The sequence below is a fragment of the Podarcis cretensis genome, assembly GCF_951804945.1.
Source record: "Podarcis cretensis genome assembly, chromosome: 7".
Lineage (NCBI taxonomy): Eukaryota > Metazoa > Chordata > Lepidosauria > Squamata > Lacertidae > Podarcis > Podarcis cretensis.
The window spans coordinates 43,677,935-43,701,123 of NC_137176.1; the positions used below are offsets into that span (position 1 = coordinate 43,677,935).

The 23,189-nt window shown below is 40.9% G+C and overlaps 1 long non-coding RNA gene across 2 annotated transcripts in view; it reads right to left on the bottom strand.

Moving 5' to 3' along the window:
- Positions 1 to 23,189, bottom strand: part of LOC307219655 — a 169,362-nt gene that overhangs the window by 145,443 nt on the left and 730 nt on the right. The window lies entirely within an intron of this gene.

Genomic DNA, 23,189 nt, shown 5'->3' on the forward strand with positions numbered 1-23,189 from the left:
CTGTCCTTCCAGTGAGCACTCAGGGCTGATTTCCTTAACAATGGATACGTTTGATCTTCTTGCAGTCCATGGGACTCTCAAGAGTCTCCTCCAGCACCATAATTCAAAAGCATCAATTCTTCGGCGATCAGCCTTCTTTATGGTCCAGCTCTCACTTCCATACATCACTACTGGGAAAACCATAGCTTTAACTATACGGACCTTTGTTGGCAAGGTGATGTCTCTACTTCTCAAGATGCTGTCTGGGCCTGTCATTGCCCTTCTCCCAAGAAGCAGGCGTCTTTTAATTTCGTGGCTGCTGTCACCATCTGCAGTGATCATGGAGCCCAAGAAAGTAAAATCTCTCACTGCCTCCATTTCTTCCCCTTCTATTTGCCAGGAGGTGATGGGACCAGTAGCCATGATCTTCGTTTTTTTGATGTTGAGCTTCAGACCATATTTTGCACTCTCCTCTTTCACCCTCAATAAAAGGTTCTTTAATTCCTCCTCACTTTCTGCCATCAAGGTTGTGTCATCTGCATATCTGAGGTTGTTGATATTTCTTCCGGCAATCTTAATTCCGGCTAGGGATTCATCCAGCCCAGCCTTTCGCATGATGAATTCTGCATATAAGTTAAATAAGCAGGGAGACAAAATGCAGCCTTGTCGTACTCCTTTCCCAATTTTGAACCAGTCAGTTGTTCCATATCCAGTTCTAACTGTAGCTTCTTGTCCCACATAGAGATTTCTCAGGAGACAGATGAGGTGATCAGGCACTCCCATTTCTTTAAGAACTTGCCATAGTTTGCCATGGTCGACACAGTCAAAGGCTTTTGCATAGTCAATGAAGCAGAAGTAAATGTCTTTCTGGAACTCTCTAGCTTTCTCCATAATCCAGCGCATGTTTGCAATTTGGTCTCTGGTTCCTCTGCCTCTTCTAAATCCAGCTTGCACTTCTGGGAGTTCTCGGTCCACATACTGCTTGAGCCTTCCTTGTAGAATTTTAAGCATAACCTTGCTAGCGTGAGAAATTAGTGCAATTGTGTGATAGTTGGAGCATTCTTTGGCACTGCCCTTCTTTGGGATTGGGATGTAGACTGATCTTCTCCAATCTTCTGGCCACTGCTGAGTTTTCCAAACTTGCTGGCATATTGAGTGTAGCACCTTAACAGCATCATCTTTTAAAATTTTAAATAGTTCAGCTGGAATACCATCACTTCCACTGGCCTTGTTATTTGCAGTGCTTTCTAAGGCCCATTTGACTTCACTCTCCAGGATGTCTGGCTCAAGGTCAGCAACCACACTACCTGGGGTATATGAGACATCCGTTTCTTTCTGGTATAATTCCTCTGTGTATTCTTGCCACCTCTTCTTGATGTCTTCTGCTTCTGTTAGGTCCTTTCCACTTTTGTCCTTTATTATGGAAATCTTTGTACGAAATGTTCCTTTCATATCTCCAATTTTCTTGAACAGATCTCTGGTTCTTCCCATTCTATTGCTTTCCTCTATTTCTTTGCATTGCTTGTTTAAGAAGGTCTTCTTGTCTCTCCTTGCTATTCTTTGGAAATCTGCATTCAATTTCCTGTATGTTTCACGATCTCCCTTGCATTTTGCTTGCCTTCTCTCCCCCGCTATTTGTAAGGCCTCATTGGACAGCCACTTTGCTTTCTTGCATTTCCTTTTCATTGGGATGGTTTTCGTTGCTGCCTCCTGTATAATGTTACGAGCCTCCATCCATAGTTCTTCAGGCACTCTGTCCACCAAATCTAAATCCTTAAACCTGTTCCTCACTTCCACTGTGTATTCATAAGGGATTTGACTTAGATTGTATCTTACCGGCCCAGTGGTTTTTCCTACTTTCTTCAGTTTAAGCTTGAATTTTGCTATAAGAAGCTGATGATCTGAGCCACAGTCAGCTCCAGGTCTTGTTTTTGCTGACTGTATAGAGCTTCTCCATCTTTGGCTGCAGAGAATATAATCAATCTGATTTCGATGCTGCCCATCTGGTGATGTCCATGTGTAGAGTCGTCTCTTGTGTTGTTGGAAAAGCGTGTTTGTGATGACCAGCTTGTTCTCTTGACAGAACTCTATTAGCCTTTGCCCTGCTTTGTTTTGATCTCCAAGGCCAAACTTGCCAGTTGTTCCTTTTATCTCTTGACTCCCTACTTTAGCATTCCAATCCCCTATAATGAGAAGAACATCCTTCTTTGGTGTCACTTCTATAAGGTGTTGTAAGTCTTCATAGAATTGGTCAATTTCAGTTTCTTCAGCACCAGTAGTTGGTGCATAAACTTGGATTACTGTGATGTTAAAAGGTCTGCCTTGGATTCGTATCGAGATCATTCTATCATTTTTGAGATTGCATCCCAGTACAGCTTTTGCCACTCTTTTGTTGACTATGAGGGCCACTCCATTTCTTTTACGGGTTTCTTGCCCACAGTAGTAGATATGATGGTCATCCGAACTGAATTCACCCATTCCCGTCCATTTTAGTTCACTGATGCCCAGGATGTCAATATTTATTCTTGTCATCTCATTTTTGACCACCTCCAACTTACCCATGTTCATGGTTCTTACATTCCAGGTTCCTATGCAATATTTTTCTTTACAGCATTGGACTTTCCTTTCGCTTGTGTTAGGCAAAAATGCATGCAAGAAAATTTAGAGAAATGTGAACTAAAATGTTGATCTCTAAGTTGGTCTCTAAGGTGTTACTGGAAGGAATTTTTTTATTTTGTTTCGATTACGGCAGACCAACACGGCTACCTACCTGTAACTAAAATGTTGAGCAATTTTTCTGAGGACTTTAAAAAAAAGCGAACTGAAATGGGAGATTTGATCTTAAGACTAGAAAAATTAGAAACTGGATAATGACAGATTCATTATTGCTAGGCTCAGTTCTTTCCTGTTTGTTTCATTAGGTAGATGAATAGTTCATGCTTCAAAACATTCCATGTTTTTCATCGCCTGCAGCAAGAAGTTTGGACTGTTCTTGGGAAATGGGATTTGGGTGAATATTTCTATAGCCTAACACCTTTACTGCTATGTATCTGTGAAAGTACAGACTATTTTTAAAAATTCATATAGGCATGGTTGTATGTTACATAATCATTTTTCAACATGTCACACAATAAGATGAATCATCTTATTTTCACTAGAAAATAATTATTTATAAATTATGATGAACCAGGGTGTGAGTTCCAGAGGACGCACATGTACGTGAAGAACAGAGTTATGCATGAAGCAGCTCTAGTGTAATATAATTTGATAGTTTTTGTGAATAACATGAATCTAAAACACAGTCTTTCAGAAACTCAGCAACTTCCCCCACCCCACCCCACCCTGCATCTTTTAATGAATGTGCTTCAAAGAGTGCTGGATCAGGAAATACCAACGCTCATAGGTAGAAGAACTATGTGGGTGGTTTGGGATTGATGCACCCATGCCTCTGGGGGAACAGATGTTGCCACTGATTCACTTTGCAAGCATGCAAGCTGAAGTCTACATCTGTGACAACTTACACAGAGTCAGTAAGAAACTGAGCAACTGCGAAATAAAAGACACAAAAGAAAAAGTCTGTCAAAATTCAAAAGGCAAGATATAGTTCAAAGCCTGAGAACAAAAACATTTGATGTTCTGGAGTTCAAAAAAAGAATAAGAGATTGGCAAGAAGGTGTAAAATCATTGCTAATGAAGTCTATAAATCAGAATCTTGGTTATTAGAGTTTAGCAACTTGCCTTTTCACATATAGTGTGCAGTGGGGAAAGTACCTATCCCACAAGCAGGTCTTCCCTAGCTGTAGCCAGTCACTAAATTGCAAAGGGGGTAGAAGCAAGGACTTACCTATATCATGTGCAATGCATAGAAAATCAAAAGATTATCTTCTGTATATGGCAAATATTCTTTCTTTCTTTTTCTTAGTAACACCCACCCCCAAGAAAAAGCCCTACACCCTGGGATAAAACATAACCAAGCACTGAAATAATTGCTCAGAATAGGATGGTTTGTTGTGTTGATAGAAGTGAACACTAAGCAAAATTCAGTCATCAGATTATTCTCAGTATAAAAAGGTAAAGGTAAAGGTACCCCTGCCCGTACGGGCCAGTCTTGACAGACTCTGGGGTTGTGCGCCCATCTCACTCAAGAGGCCAGGGGCCAGCGCTGTCCGGAGACACTTCCGGGTCACGTGGCCAGCGTGACATCGCTGCTCTGGCCAGAGCCAGAGCCAGAGCCAGAGCCGCACACGGAAACGCCGTTTACCTTCCCGCTAGTAAGCGGTCCCTATTTATCTACTTGCACCCAGGGGTGCTTTCGAACTGCTAGGTTGGCAGGCGCTGGGACCGAGCAGCGGGAGCGCACCCCGCCACAGGGATTCGAACCGCCGACCTTTCAATCAGCAAGCCCTAGGCGCTGAGGCTTTAACCCACAGCGCCACCTGCGTCCCACATTCTCAGTATAGTACTGTCATAAGTTTGTGGGGTACCTAGATTCCCCTTCTAATTCTGATCCCCCTTCTAATTCTGGGGTACCAGACATTGTTAAAATGTAAGCCATGTTGTTGTTTTTTTTAAAAAAGCTAGGCTGGCCTCCTGATGAAGTAATCGCCTGGAGAGAATCACAGAATTATAGAGTTGGAAGGGATTCCGTGGTCATGTAGTCCAACCGCCTGCAATGCAGGAATTTCAAGTAGATCATCCATGAAAGGCGGCCATCTAACCTCTGCTTAAAAGCCCACAAGGAAGGAGAGTCCACCACCAATTGTGGAAGTCTGTTCCACCTTCAAACAGCTCTTACCGTCAGAAAAATGGGTCACTAAAAAGAGCACAAAGAAATGGGTATTGGCCCATTAAGAAGGCCATTAACAGACACTTTGGGCCACACAGAAAATGGGGGAAACCCCTCCCTTAAGTGAGGTAGAGACAGCAGATTGTTTGTTGTTGTTTAGTCGTTTAGTCGTGCCCGACTCTTCATGACCCCATGGACCAGAGCACATCAGGCACTCCTGTCGTCCATTGCCTCCCGCAGTTTGGTCAGACTCATGTTTGTAGCTTCGAGAACACTGTCCAACCATCTCGTCCTCTGTCGTCCCCTTCTCCTTGTGCCCTCCATCTTTCCCAACATCAGGGTCTTTTCCAGGGAGTCTTCTCTTCTCATGAGGTGGCCAAAGTACTGGAGCCTCAGCTTCACGATCTGTCCTTCCAGTAGGCACTCGGGGCTAATTTCCTTAAGAATGGATGCGTTTGATCTTCTTGCAGTCCATGGGACTCTCAAGAGTCTCCTCCAGCACCATAATTCAAAAGCATCAATTCTTTATGGTCCAGAGACAGCAGATACAAAAGGCCATAGTTTCAGGAGGGAGGGGCAGAACTGCAGTGGGCAATGAGGTAGGTAGAAGGAAAAATAGCCGTGTTTTTGCAAGCAGTTTGGCAAGCAGGAAAGGGAGAAAACCAGAATGTGATGGCAGTTTTGGATCCAACCTGGAAGCCATGAGAAGAACAGGAAAGGTGTTGCTGTGCCTATGAGAGAAGCAAGAGGCCCTCTTGGAGTATAATGCCAGGCATTCTTTCTCCCATCTAGACTCAGGTTGTATATATGTGTAAATAACCATATATCATACACTATTCTCCGCTGTGCCTCATTGTCCACAAGGCAACACAAACCCTGAAAAGTGCCCTGTGTATTCCTGAAATCTCACATTGCTTGGAGATTGGAGTGACGTGCAACAGTAGTTAAAACAAGTTTTGATATATTAAAGATAGCAAGGAGCCATCCACATTCTTCAAGCTATCCTAGAACAGGCCTTCAAGCAACCTGGCCATCAGTTTCCAAACCTGTGAAGAGGAAGTAATTAAAGGGGAGAGTTGTTTTCTGAGGTAATTAATCTTCTCCCAAGTAAAGCAGGGATAGACAATGTAATGTCATCTAGCTGTTGCTGAACTACAACTCCCATAATCTCTGACCACTGTCCACGCCCTCCGGGGCTGATGGCTGTTAGTTAGTTCAACAACTTCTGGAGGGCACCATGTTGTCTACCCCTGATGTAAAGAGAGCCATTGTGATGTAGTGGTTAGAGTCAACTCAGAAGTAAATCCCACTGAGTTCAATTAGGGTTACTCTCAGGTAAGGGAATATAGAATCTCAGCTTGAAATAAAAGCATGGAGATGCTCTGCATCTCTAGAGTTAGCTGGACAAATATGTCAAGAACAAAAAAAACTTGCAATATGTTACTGATTGAACTGCCAGATCAATAATTTATCCATAGAGCTGGTGGAAACCAGACTTTTCCATACAACCAATGCAGCATGCAAGACCATTCATGAACCCCTATAGATGGTCAGAAAATGGGCTTTCAGAAGGCAGTATAAGGCCCTAGTGATTGTGTTAATAGAACAGCACCATGTTTTATCCATGTGACAGATTTGTAAGGATCATATACCAAAAGCAGCATCCATTAAGCATATCTTAAGGATTTTACTTGTGGGTGTCATAGCTTTTACTTGTGAATCATCTGACATTTGTAGAATATTTGTATTGTAAATGTTTTCTTCAACTGCACAGAATTTCTGTTTAATATTAATGAAGTAGCAGAGGAGAATCAATTGTAAGGCGTGGTTCAAGTAGGCCAGGAAATATTTAAAAAAGTCAGATTTAAAGAGATAAGCAACATCAGGGGAGGGGTGTTTCCAACCAGCCCACACTTTGCCCTTGGAAACCTAAGTTGCTGAGGGGAGAGGGCCTGCGAACAACATCATGGGCAGGCTGCTGTTGGGACTAAGATGAAACTGTGAAGCTTCCTTGATATTTTTGCTATTGGATGCTGCATGTTTCTTGATATATTTATAGTATTGAAATGTGGTTTTTTGTATTATAGAGAGATAGATAGAAGATAATTAGATTAGATATAGTTGTATTATGAATTTGTTTTTGTAGTGTTTGCTTGAAATGAATCCATTTATTTGTTGTGAGCTGCTTTGAGCATTGATTTTTGTGTGTGGAAAAGTGGCGTACATATTAAGTGAATGGATGAATAAGACTTGTGGCAAACAGAACAGGCAAGAAACATGTGATTGTCAGGAGGAGTTGATGCATAAATAAAGCCAGTCACTTCATCCTGATGGATATGTATCAATGCAACAGAACATGCAGTGGCTCCCTTAAGTTACTTCAGGGTGCTATTTTGGATAAGTGTAGCCTGTTATGTTTTTTGCCAGCTGTGATACTATTATTACATCGCATTACAGCAGCTGTCCCCAGCCCTGTTCCAATTCAGTCAATCAATCAGTTTATTATTTGTACCCTGCTCATAGAAAACTTACAGTAACTTCACAACAGTGCATATCAAAAAACAAACACAATAAAAACATTATAAAAATTAAACTAAAAGCAGTCATCTCAAATGGGCAGCAATAAACTTGAACATTACGTATTATCTGATGACATTGTATCACCATTGTCACCCCAAAGTTTCCAAAATACCAACAAAGGTTGCCAAAAGAATTTATCATGTAGTGCAAAGAGGCATACCCAGCCAGTTATATCATTTTAGGTGTTATATTTGTTCTTCGGAGTCTGGGCAGGATGTCTCAATAAATGGCAAACCACACTAGTTTGCGCCCAAGGGAGATGAAAGTTTGCTGACCTCCTCCTTTCTTGCCAGGAACCTGTGCTCTGAGGACCCAATAAGAGGAAGGGAAGAAGGTCCTTCAACAGGTTCCATTACAGGAGAAGATATGTGTGGAAGAAAAGATCTAGCTGATTTATTGAAGGACATTGTTGATACTACAGTATTGCAACTCACAGCAACACCTCTCTAGCCCTTTGCTCCATGATGGATAATATCTGCACTTCTCTCACTCCATTTCTGACCTTTCCTTCTCCCCTCTCTTATTTTGGAACAGCTACCCATGTCTCTGCAGGCCAATCTATTTACATTTTGGTCTCTATCTGAAGCTCAAGTAGGCCTATCAGTCACCTATCACCTTACCATCTCTTAAGTATCACCAGCCCTCCGCAGTGTCTCCAAAATACTTGCACATTGCTTCATCTCATTTGGACATTTTGTCCACGCCAAACCCTCTCTATGGATTCAACCAGGCAATTGCCTATCTCATTTGAACCCTGTTTATATCAGCCTTTCTATTTCTGTGATAAACCTTATAATCCAAGTACCGAGGGTGCCCAAATTACTGCTGCAATGCACTGCAACTTTTGGTTGGACTTGAACACATACTCTTTCTGTACAGATGGGTAGTAATTGACACATATAGACTAGAGCCCCTAGTTCCACACAGTTTAGGTCCAGATGGCATGGTAACGGCTAAATGAGAAGAAGAAGCTTCAAATCTCCTCTTTACAGCTATACTAAAGGAGCATAGGGGAGGAGGAACATAAGACTTGAGGCTCACTGCAGCTTGCTCTCGTAACACTAAACCATGCTTCAGCATTACATCTAGACACATCCACTGCTAGGTATACTTAAACCACTGAAATTAGAAGTCTTAAAAAATTACCTTTTTATCACAACCTTCAATCCAAGGAGCTCAAGGTAGTAGATATGGTTTTAACAACCATCCATTTTATCCTCACAACAGCCCCAGGCAATCTAGCTAGGTTTGGACTAAGGTTTGTGCATCCAGTCTTGTCAATTTATTTGCTCTCACAGCAAGCCATGGCCAGCCAATCTTATGGGCCAGGCTGGATTACATATGGATCTTGCCTAGGACTGCACAATGATTCCATTATAGGCCACACTGGCTTTTAATAATAAAATAATAGAAATGATAGCAACTTTTAGTTCCCACAAAACAAATAGCTTCTGGACAAATGCAGTCTGAAAATGTTTTTGCCCCTTCTCATTTCAGTTATTCTTTTTTTAAATTAATTTCTGTGCAGAGAATTATGCTGGTGTATTTGCAGAATAATTGAGCTTCAGTGCTCCTGATTTCTAACCATTTCTTGCTGTTATTGTTCATATGCAGTCTTCTTACTTCTTTGTATTGTTCTCTTTTTAAAAAAATAAATATACTGAAGTATCACACTGCAATCTCCAGTATTACATCTGGCTTTTCGGAAAACAATAGCACTTTGTTTTATGGCCTCATTCCTCTCTTTTGTTTATTTTCATACTTTACCACTGTCTTTTAAAATGTCAAAATGCAAATATGAGTGAGGAAAAAAGACAGTTAAATTATATCCACATGGACACTAACAAGCTGCTTCTAAAGTCTTAAACAGTTGTTTAACCACAATACAAAACATATGAAAAATAAGCCTAGCTTGCATTCACTTTGATGATTCAGACTCCAGTCCTCAAAGTTCTCTGCCTGGGCAAGTCTCATTCACTTCAAGAATAATACTGGCAACATTTTTTTTTTTTTTTATAAAATTTTTATTGGATTTTCACATTTTGTAAACACAAACACACATAAAGGAAAAAACAAAAATAAAACATGTATAGTTTCATGTCCTTACTTTCTTAACCCCACTTCCTGACTTCCCCCCACCCCCCCTTCATACATCCTAGTTCAAATAATTAGCTCGGCAAGTTCTTATCTCTCATCCTTAACATATTATTGTTGTTTTGTTTTTGTTTTTTTTAAAAAATAGTTCTTATTGCTTGGCCAAATTCTACTTATCCAATTTTCTTATACATATTAAATCCTTTTCTAAGGTCGACCCAAGTTCCCTTCCACAAATTTCCCCCTTTTTATATTAAATATAGGTCATAAATCATAATAGCCAAACACAAAGGTCATAAAAGTTTTGAAATTCTGTTCCTCCCTCCCTCCCTACCCCGGTTTCTGTTCCTTTCCCAAATAAGTGTCCACAAAAACAGTTTTTAGCCTGGATTCCTCACATCTGAGGCCTTCAAGTCTCTGTCAGTCTCTCTCTGCCGATTTTGTTGGTAATCCTCTTTGTTGGTCATCAGGTCTCGAAGGAGCTCTGGCACAGTCTCATCAAATTCTCTTCCATCCAAAATACTTAATAACAGCTGCTGCAAAAGGTCAACTGATCTCCCATATTCAAAGAGGAAGCCCCAATCATATTTCTTATTTCTTTTAAATTCCAGTGTTCCAAGTGTTCCAGGGGCTTCCTCCTTCCTCTTTCGCATCTTTCACAGATTTGTAATCCAAAAATTTTCTTCTTTATGTTCTAGCAATGTAAGCTTCTGGTTAGTACTCTCCACCTGCACTTTCGCCGCTCCTTCTTCCCTCTCCTCCAATTCCAGAGATATCTCTTCTGATTCGGCTGCAGATTTTTCCCCAGTCAGATCCTTTGTGCATTCATCAGAGTTGCTTGTTTTAAAGTTCAAGGTTATAAGTTGTTTGTTCATAGCCATGCTCTGCTCTTGCAGTATTCCCACGAGAAAAAACATTCTTTCTATCTCTGCCTGTAATTTTCCATCTGCAGCCATTGTAATGTTTCAGAGTTCCCCCTAGGGGGCTTCTGGTTACTTAATATTCCTTTCCCAACAGTCTGTTGCTTTGTTATTTATAACTACTTTGTTCCCAACCACTTTGATTCAAATGTAACGAATTTAGTCCAGAGAGGTGTTAAATAATAGAATTTTTAACTTTAACTGCCCGTTTGACAGCTCTTTTGACAGCTGTCAAACTCCTTGTTCCTTTTCCTCCAGCTCACACACAGGACGCTCCCGAGTCCGGGGGGGGGGGGTTTAGACAAAAACTTCTAAAAATCCACTCTTACTCTCCAGCACAAATCTTCTTCTGTCAAATTCATGGAAATATTATCTTTTAAATCACACCAAAAAGAAAAGATCTCTCCACCTTAGCTCTCCAGTCCTTGCTTTAAATCTTCTGTAGGTAAGGGGGGTGCGGACTTCCCTTTAGCACATCCCCCGGTCGTACCGAATTCAAAGGTAAAAATTTTAAAGTCCAAATTCCATTCTACTCACGGGTTAATTCAAGTCCGAATTTCAGGGAAAAAAGTCAGCGCTCTCCGGCCATGGCTCACGGCTTCGCTCCACTGCGGTAGCGGTCTACTCACAGCACCACGCCACTCTCCGTACCCTCTCCGTAGCCTTTAAAAAGGCTCTTCGTGGATCGGGGGGCGCTTAAGGTGCCCACCGAGTCACCAAGTCTGCAGGCTTCCGCGCCTGCGGTTTCTGAGGGTCCCCGCGTCGCCGTCGCAGTAGGACCCGTCCCCAGCGGAGCCGATTCCCACCGGAGCTCGGAGGGAATCCGCCATTAGCCGATCGCGCTAACCCGGAAGTCCAATACTGGCAACAATTTTTGACAACTAGGCTTCTCCTTTATTGAGAGATTTTACAGTAGAAAGTTTAGAAAAATATTTGTGCTTTTTATCCATATCCTATTTTAAATCCCCTGAAATCTCCTTCTACCCTATCTAAAAAAAAATTCAGAACAAATCACAGCATGTGTAGATTTGCCCCTAAAAATAGTGTTATCATTTTGTCCCAAAAGCCAAGGGAACTTTTTTTTTTAATGGAGGACAGAGTCTGAAGGAGCTGACTGAGCCAGCCTTCCTCAATCGGGAGCCCTCCAGATACTTCAGAATACAACTTCCATAATCTCTGGCCATTGGCCATGCTGTCTGAAGGTGATGAGAATCGTAGCCCAACAACATCTGGAAGACACCTGGCTAGGGAAGGCGGCAAAGCCTAACAGAAAGAGCTGCCAGAACTCTCCATTCTGCTGAAATAGTAAATGCAAGTCCAAAGCCATTTTTCATGTGGATATAAATGCAGCTCAGTTCTGGGCACATGTACATAGAATTCAGTTGCATTCATGCCTACCTGAAGGATTTCCATTGAACTTATTTCTAAACTCTGTTGAGTTCATGGAACTTACTCAAGTAAGAATGCAAAGGGCTGCAACCCTTTCATGTTAAAAACAAAACACCTTTCTATGCTCGTAAAAAAACTAGTATGACAAGGAGATGTTTTACATGAGCAAGGAATTATTTTGCTTTTGTTTTGTTTTTTGCAAGGCAGCATACAACATGATTCCCATATCTAGATGTTGAAGTGGTGCACAATTCCAAGAGAGCTGAACTATACAATTTGTCTGAATGTGTTGCTATCATCTGAGAGCCAGTGGCGTGTGATGGTTAGAGTGTGAGACTAGGACCTAGGAGACCAGGGGTCATATCCCTGCTTGGCCATGAAGTTCACTGAGTGATCTTGGGCTAGTCACTCAGCCTAAACTACCTCACAGAGTTGTTGTGGGGATTAGCTGAGGAGAAGGAGAACCATGCAAGCCAATTTGTGCTCCTTAGAGAAAAAGATATAAATGTAATAAATAAATAAAATCAGGGAGATGGGCAAAATCCTTGAAGCTAGAGAACTAACATTTCATTGGAGTGATGGTAAAGCCATAGTCATCCTGCCTTCCAGATGAAGGCTAAGAAGGTTATGACCTGACATCTGGGTACCACTACGCTCCTTATGCTTTCCATCTCTGTCTGCACTGCAGCAGAACAGAAAGCAGGAGTTTCTTGGAAACTAAAGTGCAGAGGTTCAAGTGGAATAAAATGAGCACTGGCACCCCCAGGGCCCAGCATATTGCTCAGAAGATAATGAGACAATAAAAACTAATTACCTTTTGGAGGGATGTAGTAGGCTTCCTTGTGTGTCCATATGAGCACGCATACATGTATGTCCCTGGGTGCCCATGAGCATGCTTAGAGTCCCTGACACATACACAAAGGCCCACTGATTTCCCCAGAAGTGTCAAAAACCTAGTGCTAAATCTACAAGTCGGTGAGCATAGTATTTATTGTGAAATGTGAATACCTCTACTGAGCCATATGAAGTTATTCTGGAGTGTGGAAAACCACTGCTTCACTCCGAAGGATATTTATGTCTCGGAATGCAAATTTTCAACCCTGAGCTAACAGTTGTAGGGCTGTTTGCAGAAAAGGGCACAAGGATTTATTTTATGATAAGGTTGTATGGCTTGGGGTTTTTTGCTCAACATTTGCAACTTTGCAAGCTTTACCCCCAGGTTTCATTTACGGGATCAAATACCACAGGTGTTAAGGGAATAGTACTGGTATTATTTCAGGAGGGAGGGAAGGCTGCTCAAGTAAGCACTTTCACATCATTATTGCAGGAATTTAATATCTTAAGCTGGGCAGACAGGAGTTAAATAGCACCAAAAGATTAATAATACTAATTGCAACCTATTGGTTAGATAACCAGCAATCTTTTATGCCATGCACATTGTGTTGCTCACAAACATGGAACATGGATGCGACTTGTAGTTTAACAACATCTAGAGAGCCAAAACTTCCCCATGCCTGCTCTTCTGTTCCAGAATACATAGCTAAAAGAAGGAGTCCTTCCCTTCTTTTCTGCTGAAAAACAGAGGAAAAGCAAAAGGCTTCCCTGCATCTTGGGGAAAACTTTACATAAAGGACCCTACCAGTATGGTATCTACAGGACAGAGGGTTATATTCGACAAAACACTCACTGGTGCTTTGCATGAGCAGAACAACTTCTCCTTGGATAACTGGACTTTCCCCCATTCTCCCCTCCCCCCCCCACCCATGTGCAGCCTAAATCTGTTCTGGTGGTTTTTCCATGCCTCTGGATCAGATTTGGGATAACCAGGGGGCACACGGTGAGGGTGAGAAGGATGGAAAGCCCCATTGAGCAACTGGAAGTCATCTGACTTGTGCATGTGTTTAGTCGAATACTACCCAGAAGGTAGGTTGAAGGAATCCCTCGCCACTCAATGCAGGACAAGCCCAAGACATTTTGGCATCTGAGGCAAACCACAAAATGGCATGTGCTCCCCAACAGGGAAGAAGGGGGTCAGTAAACATCTACATCAGGAACAAGGAGGGGGAATCAAATCAACCTTACCCAATGGCTGAAGTGTGAATCGAAGGCAGTTGTGGGGCCCACTCTGAATCATGCTGGACCAGTGCAGAGCTCAGGAGACCCCAGAGGGCACTCCTCACAATTTCCTCCCCTGAAGTAGGAGACCAGAGCCCCCTATTCACTGAGAGACCACTATGGAGGCAACATTGCACAGTGGTCTCTTGGCAAATGTTGTTGTTTAGTTGTCTTAGTCGTTTTCGACTCTCCGTGACCCCATGAACCAGAGCATGCCTTGGAAACTCTCACTTTCTTCTCAGAGCTTCTCCTTTTTTATGTCCATGAAGTTTTCTTGGCAAAATACTGGAGTGGTTTGCCAGTTCCTTCTCCAGGTGCATCACATTTAGTCTAAACTCTCAGCTATGACCTGTCTGTCTTGGGTGGCCCTCCACAGCATAGCTCATAGCTTCTCTGAGTTATTCAAGCCCCTTCGCCACGACAAGGGGCTCTTGGCAAATAGAAGGCACTAAATGTCTTCTCCCACCTCTAGGGCATCGGGGAGGTGGCAAATTCAGCCTCTGAGGAGTGTTCCACAGTTGTCGCTCCAACTACAGCAGCAGCAAGCAGTGGGTGATGAATTCCTCGGAGACTGGATCTGCTGCCCCTGTGGATCCTGCTGCCCAAAGCGTTTACCTCACTTTGCCTCATGGGTGACCCAGCTGTGCCCCAATGCATGCTAGAAACCCCAATTTTCTCACATGCACACCATACATTTAAAGCATTCCTTATCACTTTACAAGTCATGGTCCCTGTCATAGTCCCCCCCACCCCCCGAATCCTGAGAATTGCAGTTAAGGTTGCTGACCTCACATATCTACAATTCCTAGCACCCTTAACAAACTACAACTCCTAAGATTCTCCATGGCTGTTAATGTGACATAACCAAGTTTTAACTGCATGGTGTGAGTATAGGCAGGGGTGTTTTTCGCCTCTTTTCTTGCCAGCCCCATAGCTGTTTATGGTTCAAATCCAATTGCTGAATGGCCAAGGGTGTCTTCACATTAACTATGCACTCTGGTTGATGCATAGGGTACCAACCATCTTGACAATATCTATTATAGCAAATATGTCATCATACATATATGGAACAGTCATGGACATTTCAGTTCCAAACACTTCAGAAATAGACTGAAAATGGGTTTACATAGAAAAGTGTTAGGCAACCTTCATTTTGGCAAGTTAAGACAAGCACTCATTCACGCCACATGCATTTCTTTAATTCTCCATTTTACTAATTCCTATAAGACCATCTTTGAATTAAAATAATGTTGAGAGACTGCAACTAATGTTCATTAAATCCAGAAAACTTTCTAAACGGGTCTTTCAAAACAGATGGTTTGTTTTAGTTTCATAAAAAGCCTGCTGTCTAATCTTGTGACACAATCTATGGTTTATGCATAAAAGGGATTTGGCTCTTACACATATGGGGTGAGGGAGGGAAGGAAACACAGAAACGTTATATAGTTTAACTGTCTCTTCTCCTAAAACATGCAAAGGAAAATATAATTTAGATGGCACTGTAAATTACACCCAGTTTGTTATTGTTTTTCTCCAGCTGAAACAATTTACCATCTGTCACACATCAGCAGATAAATATTTTTCTGTGCATATATATATATATATATATATATATATGCTTATTAGCATAAATCCTGGGGGGGGACGGGACCCTTTAATTCTTAACATGTTTCGACAACTGTCCCTTTACTGTATCAAGAAGAAACATTTCTTAACTCTATTTACTTTAAATTGTCTGTTTATTTCTTTTTCATTTGTCTGTTCTATCTAGCAAGTTCAAAATGCTAAATTTAGGCTGCAGTCTTATACAGATTAATTGGAGAATAAGATCCATTAAATTCTGGGTGATATTCCAACTTAATCCAGATAATGTTGCGAAAGATGGAGGAACGAGAGACTAGAGTAAAGTTTATGTCATACAGCATAGAGATTCTGTATTCATAGATCAGGACATGGAATCCTATAGGCCTCCAGATGTAACTCGACTACAACTCCCATCATCCCTGAACTTTAGCCATGTTGGCTGGGGCTTATGGGAAATGTGAAGAACTGAAACTAAAAAAAAACCCAAACTTTTGTTTAAACTGTCCTTTTATATATGGTTGAGTTTGGGAAGCAAGAAAGGGACTTTTAAACATCTGGACCAAACAATTAGCATTAAAAATGCAAGCTACAGTTTTGAATAGACAGCAATGGATAATAAGATTAAAGTAGTGTATATGCATGACTGGGAAGCAATTTAGCTTTAAGTATTTAGTAACTGTCTTCTATATTTTGCTGGATTCAGTAAATAGCCCCAGGAGCCAGTATGGATTTGCAAGGTGTGGCAGCAGTGTTGTTTATTATTATTTATTAAATTTGTATACAACCCTTCATCCAAAGATCCAAGGGTGATTTACAAACAACCAGTGTTGCTGCAGATTACTGGGAGGGAGAAGGTGAAGCAGTAGTGAGGTCAGCACAGTGCAAACCTGTTCACAGGAGGTCTAGATTGGCTCTACTGCTGCATTTGCTTCTTGCTGCTCCCCCCTCCCTCCCAGTAAGCCACAACACCAGTGACAAAAGATCAGGTAATTGCTGCCCCTGCCCCACTTACTGATGCTGCCTATAGCTGTGCCCGTAAGGAGAGTTCATAGCCACACACCCAAAGAGAAATAAAAAATGCAGACAACTGTGTTGATCCATTAAAAGCACAAATGTACACAATAGTACCAGCTTCTTAATATCAACATGGCTGCAATCCTATGCATTGTGCCCTGAGGAGTAAGATCCATTGACACTATGCTGTAGCAATTTGTTGAAGCAAAGTTCAACTTCCAGCCCAGTCAGCTGCCAGTACATGGAATTGGTGTCAGGGAGTGGCATCTCACGTATTGCCTCATGCAACAAAAAGGCTTGGGCGCCAACCTGAAAGAAACATTTCCCTTCATCTGTATTATGCTACTGCGAGTCAGTTTTGCTGAGTGGCTCAAAAATAAAGTCTAGAGATGTAATTCACCTCCAGCATAGACTGATCCTACAGTAAGCATGCAACTTACACAGGAGTTACGTTCTGGGGATTGCACACTTAAAGCCAAAATCGCGAATAGTCATAACACATTGGGTGCAATAGTGGGTGGAATTCCCAATGTCTTCTTTCCCTGATGCTCACCTCCTTTCTATTTTTTCCCCGCCAAGCACATAAAGCTGAATGTGCACAAGTTAAATGTGTGTAAGTTGTAGCTTTACTATATACAGTACTGTACATGCTAACCACTGATGTCCAGCCAAGAGTGATCTTATCTTCAAAGGGGGCAGGACATTTGGAGGCATGCATGCCATGCAGGCTCCAACATGCAAATCTTATCTCATTTTTATTTACCTACTTCAGTCATTTTCATGAGAACTATGTATCCCAATCCAAAAGGCTGCATTTAAAACTCAGGTTTGATCCACTGTATAGATGGACATGATCCACCAACTTGCTGCACTGAGCTGAGCTCTGGCCTGTTGCAAGCAGTTGATATCTGACAAAACTAGGCAAAGCTTGGGTATTGCCCAACAGTTGTGTTATAGCCAGAATTGCTTAATTGACTGGAGCATTTGCTGTAGCTCTGTATCAAGAAATGCAAGCCCATTGCACCCCCATTTCTCCCATGACCTAGTGCAGCTATGGCCAGGAGATGTTGCTACTGGTCTGATTAATTGCAGTAACATTGGGGGTTATTGCAAGGCCAATGGGTCATACCCTGGGCTGGTTCACATGGCACTGTAAGCCAGACTATAGTTCACTGTGGTCTCACAAATGTGGTGCCTCCTGGAGAGATTAAAGCCACTTTGCTCCTCCCTGGGCCTTTTTACTGTCATGTCATGCTAATATAAAGTTTGTCTTAGCGCAGCTGCAAGGTGTTCTCTTGAAGTGTGTACATTTGGGCAATCTCATTTTGTCTTACCACGTCATACAAACCAGGTCATAATCTCCTAACTCAGTAGTGCTTGGAGTTTGCTGAGTCTTGGCTCCCCATATATATATATAGATATATTGATATATATATTTGTCCAGTAGCACCTTAGAGACCAAGTTTGTTCTTGGTATGAGCTTTTGTGTGCATACACACTTCTTCAGATACACTGAAACAGAAAGGTAGCTGTGTTGGTCTGCCATAGTCAAAACAAAATAATTTTTTTTTCCTTCCAGTAGCACCTTAAAGACCAACTAAGTTAGTTCTTGGTATGAGCTTTCGTGTGTATCTGAAGAAGTGTGCATGCACACGAAAGCTCATACCAAGAACTAACTTAACTAACTTAGTTGGTCTTTAAGGTGCTACTGGAAGGAAAAAAAATTTATTTTGTTTTTACTGAAACAGAAGTCACCAGACCTTTGTATATAGTGAGAGGGTGGGGAAGGGTATTACTCAGAAGGGTGGTGGGAATGGGTGTGGTAAACCTGTTGACGACTGTTAATGACTGCAATTGGTCTTACAGGAAAAAGCAAGGGATGAGATGGCCAAAACTAGCTTTATCATGTTAAATGAGATAAGAATCCAGTGTCTCTATTCATATCAGGTCTCTCCATGGTTTTAAATGAAACAAGGTTGTGTTTCACACTCCAAGACCTTAAACTACTGCAAGCTTGCTGACCTTAAAATATACTCTCCCATTTCCAAATACTTATTGTTTTAGGGTTATAGCTTATTGGAATGTTGGGGTCCCTTTGCAGAGAACTTAATACTCTTATTCTGATTCATTTGCACTGGTTACCTATTAGCTTCAGACCCAATGTGATGTGCTAAATACCTGAGAGAACACTTCCTTCTACATCCATATCCTAATGGGCTTATGTCTGTTGGGAAGGCTCAGCTGTGTTTCACAGAACATTAGTCAGAGCATAGAAGATGTTCCTGGCAGGCTGATGTAATCATAAAATGATATATTCCAAGCATATTTAGCAATTTCATTTTGCTGCTGGGCTGTGTTTTGTTGTTATGTCATATGTTTTAATTATGGCTGTTTTATTTGGATTGGTTTATAGAGATGTTTTATTTTGCATGCCACTTTGAGAGCTGCTTGTAGCAGAGATTTCTGGCCTAGAAATGTCACAGTAACAACAACAACAAAAGCACTTTAAAGAACAAGTAAAAATATGGAGAGACACATTGGTCCACTTTAGTATAAGAGAAACAACGTGTTAATTTTGCTTTTTGTTTCACGTGGAATAGTTCTATGTCTACTGAATTGTGGGAAATGTTCAATAACAGTACAATGGGCTGCAGTGGACACTTTTTGTAACATGATAGCTTTCTGATCACTCATTTATCTGCTAATAGTAAGCCACACACACAGAACGCTATAATTTTCTCTCCTTTTGAAAAAAAATTATCTGACAGAGAAAATATGCTAACATTCCTTTGAGAGCCTGTATGTGATGTTTGTTCTTGAACTCTTTTCAACTTCAGAATAAAGTGTCTCACATACAAGAAAACCCACACAATGCAGTGCACTGTACTTGCCCCCTAAGGATTGACTGTGGCCAGTTGATTATTCTGTATTGCCATACATTACAACAACTGAAGCTATTTCTTATACTTTTGACCTCTTGTACAAAGTTAAATGTGTTTTTATCAATATATCCAGGAGAATAATATATCACAAAAAACATATTTTACATGCATTTAGACAAAGTCACAAAAGATATTTAAATTTATTATATGTTTGTGTAGATTTGATGCATTAGGGTTCAGATGCCCACAAAACAGTATCTCAAGAATAGGCAGATGAAATAACAAAGTATTCCTAAAAGTAGCCATATTAGCCCACTAGAAAAAAAACAAAACCCAAACCCAGAAGGGTAATTTGCTTATTAAGACCCGCTAAAATATCATGACTTTTTATAATATAATTTTTATCAAGAATAACATGAAACACTAATGGGTATCAGTTACCAGGTACAAAGCAAAATGCAATCAGGACACGTATAGTGGAGGAAATAATAGCAGCAAGTTGAATAACCCAGCCAAGAGGATGTATGAGTCACATGGGGTCTAGGTTCCTCTGTGAGAGATTTAACTAATTTAATTAATAAATTAAGTCAGTATAAACTATTTTTTCCTTTGCATCTCTCTACATAACTGTGTATGTTTATCAGAGAAAGCCAAGTAATATCACAAAGTTTTGAGATGATTCTATTATGCCCAGATTTGTTCCCTTTCCTCTACTTTTTTGTTTAATACATGAAGTATAGAAATTCTTCCAACAAGAAAAGTTATTGGGAACTCAAAAGTTTCCTAACTGCTTTATAAATATTTTATACAGCAACCCTCAATCAGGAAGTTTTCAATGTTTGATGTTTCATTATATTTATTTATATTCTGTTGAAAGCCACCCAGAGTGGCTGGGGCAACCCAATCAGATAGGCAGGGTATAATTATTATTATTATTACTATAGCGATCATCCTTATTTCCTTATCTGAATTCTTATTAACTAATGACACACCACAGATACTTTGTACTTTCTATAACTCCCTTTTATAGCTAGGTTTTGATATATTTTGCCCCAGTTTAAACTAGATATTATAGCTGTGATTTTCTCTTCCCAATCATGGCCATTGGTGGAAAAGCTAACAGTTAATATCTAGGGAGGTTTGTTGCACTCCCTGCCTCCCCAATTTCTCATAAGTACCGTAATAACCATATGGGACTATCATGTGAAGATTTCAAATCTACTATATATCAGTCAGCAAAGTTATATATCCTTAAGATAAAAAAAAACAAAGAATATAAAAGGCAAGGCATAGTCTGTGTTGGTTTTGGAATGTTATATAAAGTTTAAGCTCATTCATTGGGTTGTGATTGCATTACCACATTTGAAATGGCACTGATAGGAAATCACAAACAGAGCCTCATTTACACAGCTGGCCACAGCAGTAATAAAGTCATTGTTTTCCTTTCTACACATGACAATACAGTGAGCTATTGGTAATTCCAATTTTGCGGGACATAGACCCCCAAGAATGAGTGACAGGGATCCATGAAGCAGTACTGTAAAGTGAACTACTTAGATTTAAGACAAGAGTCACATTGAAGTTCAGAATATCTGGATTTAAATTAAAGGTATAGGTAAAGGGACCCCTGACCATTAGGTCCAGTCATGACCAACTCTGGGGTTGTGGTGCTCATCTTGCTTTATTGGCCAAGGGAGCTGGTGTACAGCTTCCGGGTCATGTGGCCAGCATGACTAAGCCACTTCTGGCAAACCAAAGCAGCGCACAGAAACGCCATTTACCTTCCCGCCGGAGTGGTACCTATTTATCTACTTGCACTTTGATGTGCTTTCAGGCTGCTAGGTTGGCAGGAGCAGGGACCAAACAAACGGGAGCTCACCCCGTCGCAAGGATTCGAACCGCCGACCTTCTGATCGCCAAGCACCAGTTTAGTTCAACTAAATCCAAGTAGTCCAACTTGCTTGTGGACTAGGCTGCTTGTGTCTTTGTGGGATGAAACAGATTTAGGCTGTTGATTTATCTGCTCAGTCTTGTTTTGCACAGTTATGTCATTTGGTTTTAATTAAAAAGATTCCTTAGTGAGACTTTTATTAAATTTAATGGTTATTTGTTCCCAAGTCTATACATTAAGTTTCCAGACTGAATGCGTCTTGAACTCTAAGATACAATTCTATGCTGGGTGAAACAAAGAATGCAGTGCTGAACTTCAAAGTGGTCAGCAGTTTGGACTGGTGGTGGCAGAGGCTTTCACTCACGTTGTGTTCCACTGCTTCCTATTTCTGTAGGAATTTTTCTCTAGACTGTGGAACCTGTTTGTTATCTATTCTACATGGCTAAGTACTGGGGAGATAGATTCAGGTAGGTAGCTGTGTTGATCTGATGCAGTCGAAATAAATAATAATAATAATAAATAGTCCAGTAGCACCTTAGAGACCAACTAAGCTTGTTCTGGTTATAAGCTTTCATGTGCATGCACACTTCTTCAGATACACTGAAAAAGAAGTCACCAGACCCTTATATATAGTGGGAGGGTGGGGTGGGGTTTTTCTCAGAAGGGTAGTAAGAGATGGGTGATTGACTAAATGGGTATGGTAAACCTGTTGACGACTGTTAACGACTGCAATTACTCCTACAGGAAAAAGCAATGAATAGTACGCAGATGACCAAAAATAGCTTTAGCATATGTAATCTCCCAGTACCCTTAGCTTTTTCCTGCTGTTGCATCACACTGTTGACTCATGTTAAGCTTTTAGTATACCCTCAATCCTTTTCACCTGTACTATTGACAAACCAGGTGTCCCCCATCTTATAATTGATTCTTCTTGCTTAAATTTAGAACCTTATGTTTGTTCCTATTGAAATTCAATTTTGTTTAGTTTGGCCCCAATTCTCCCATCTGTTAAGGGCATCTTGAATTCTAATTTTGTCTTCTGCAGATTAGCTACCTCTCCCAGTTTGGTGTCATCTGAAAATTTGATGGACACTCCATCAATTCCTTCATCCAAATCATTTATAAAGACACTGAACAACAATGCACCCAGCACCCCACTTGTCACTTTTTTTCCAGCATGACAAGGAAGCACCCTTTGAGTTCAGTCAGTCAACCAGCTACAAATCCACCTAAGAGTTACCTTGTCCAGCCCAATTTTACCAGCTTCTCTGTAAGAATATAATGGCGCAGTTTGTCAAAAGCCTCACTAAAATCAAGATACATTATGTCTGCAGCATTTACATGTATAAATATTACTTGGGGGGATTTAAAATTGCCAGATGATATTATCCTACACCACATACCAACTATATGTGGTTTGATAGCGGGTCAACATAAATGGACAGTTTGTGCGCTTACTCCTGCAAAAAGACTGATATTGATACATCAACACCCTGGCCCCCTTTGAACAATGGATAGAAGATATGACTACTCTCGCAACATACCAATGGATTGCTTTAAGTTGTAGGTTGCGTATGGACAAATATAATGATATCTAGAGTGTATTTATACAAAGCATAATGACCTGTTGATAATTTTATACTCATTAGAATAATCATGCTACCTATATACCCACATATACCAGTTTCAAGCACTTTATTTTGTTTTGAATTCTCTCCACCTTTTCCAGTTTATTTTTCTACTGAAAACTTCCATATATATATAAAATATACACTGGTACCTCAGGTTACATACATTTCAGGTTACATACGCTTCAGGTTACAGACTCCGCTAACCCAGAAATAATACCTTGAGTTAAGAACTTTGCTTCAGGATGAGAACAGAAATCGTGTGGCAGCAACACAGCAGCAGCAGGAGGCCCCATTAGCTAAAGTGGTGCTTCAGGTTAAGAACGG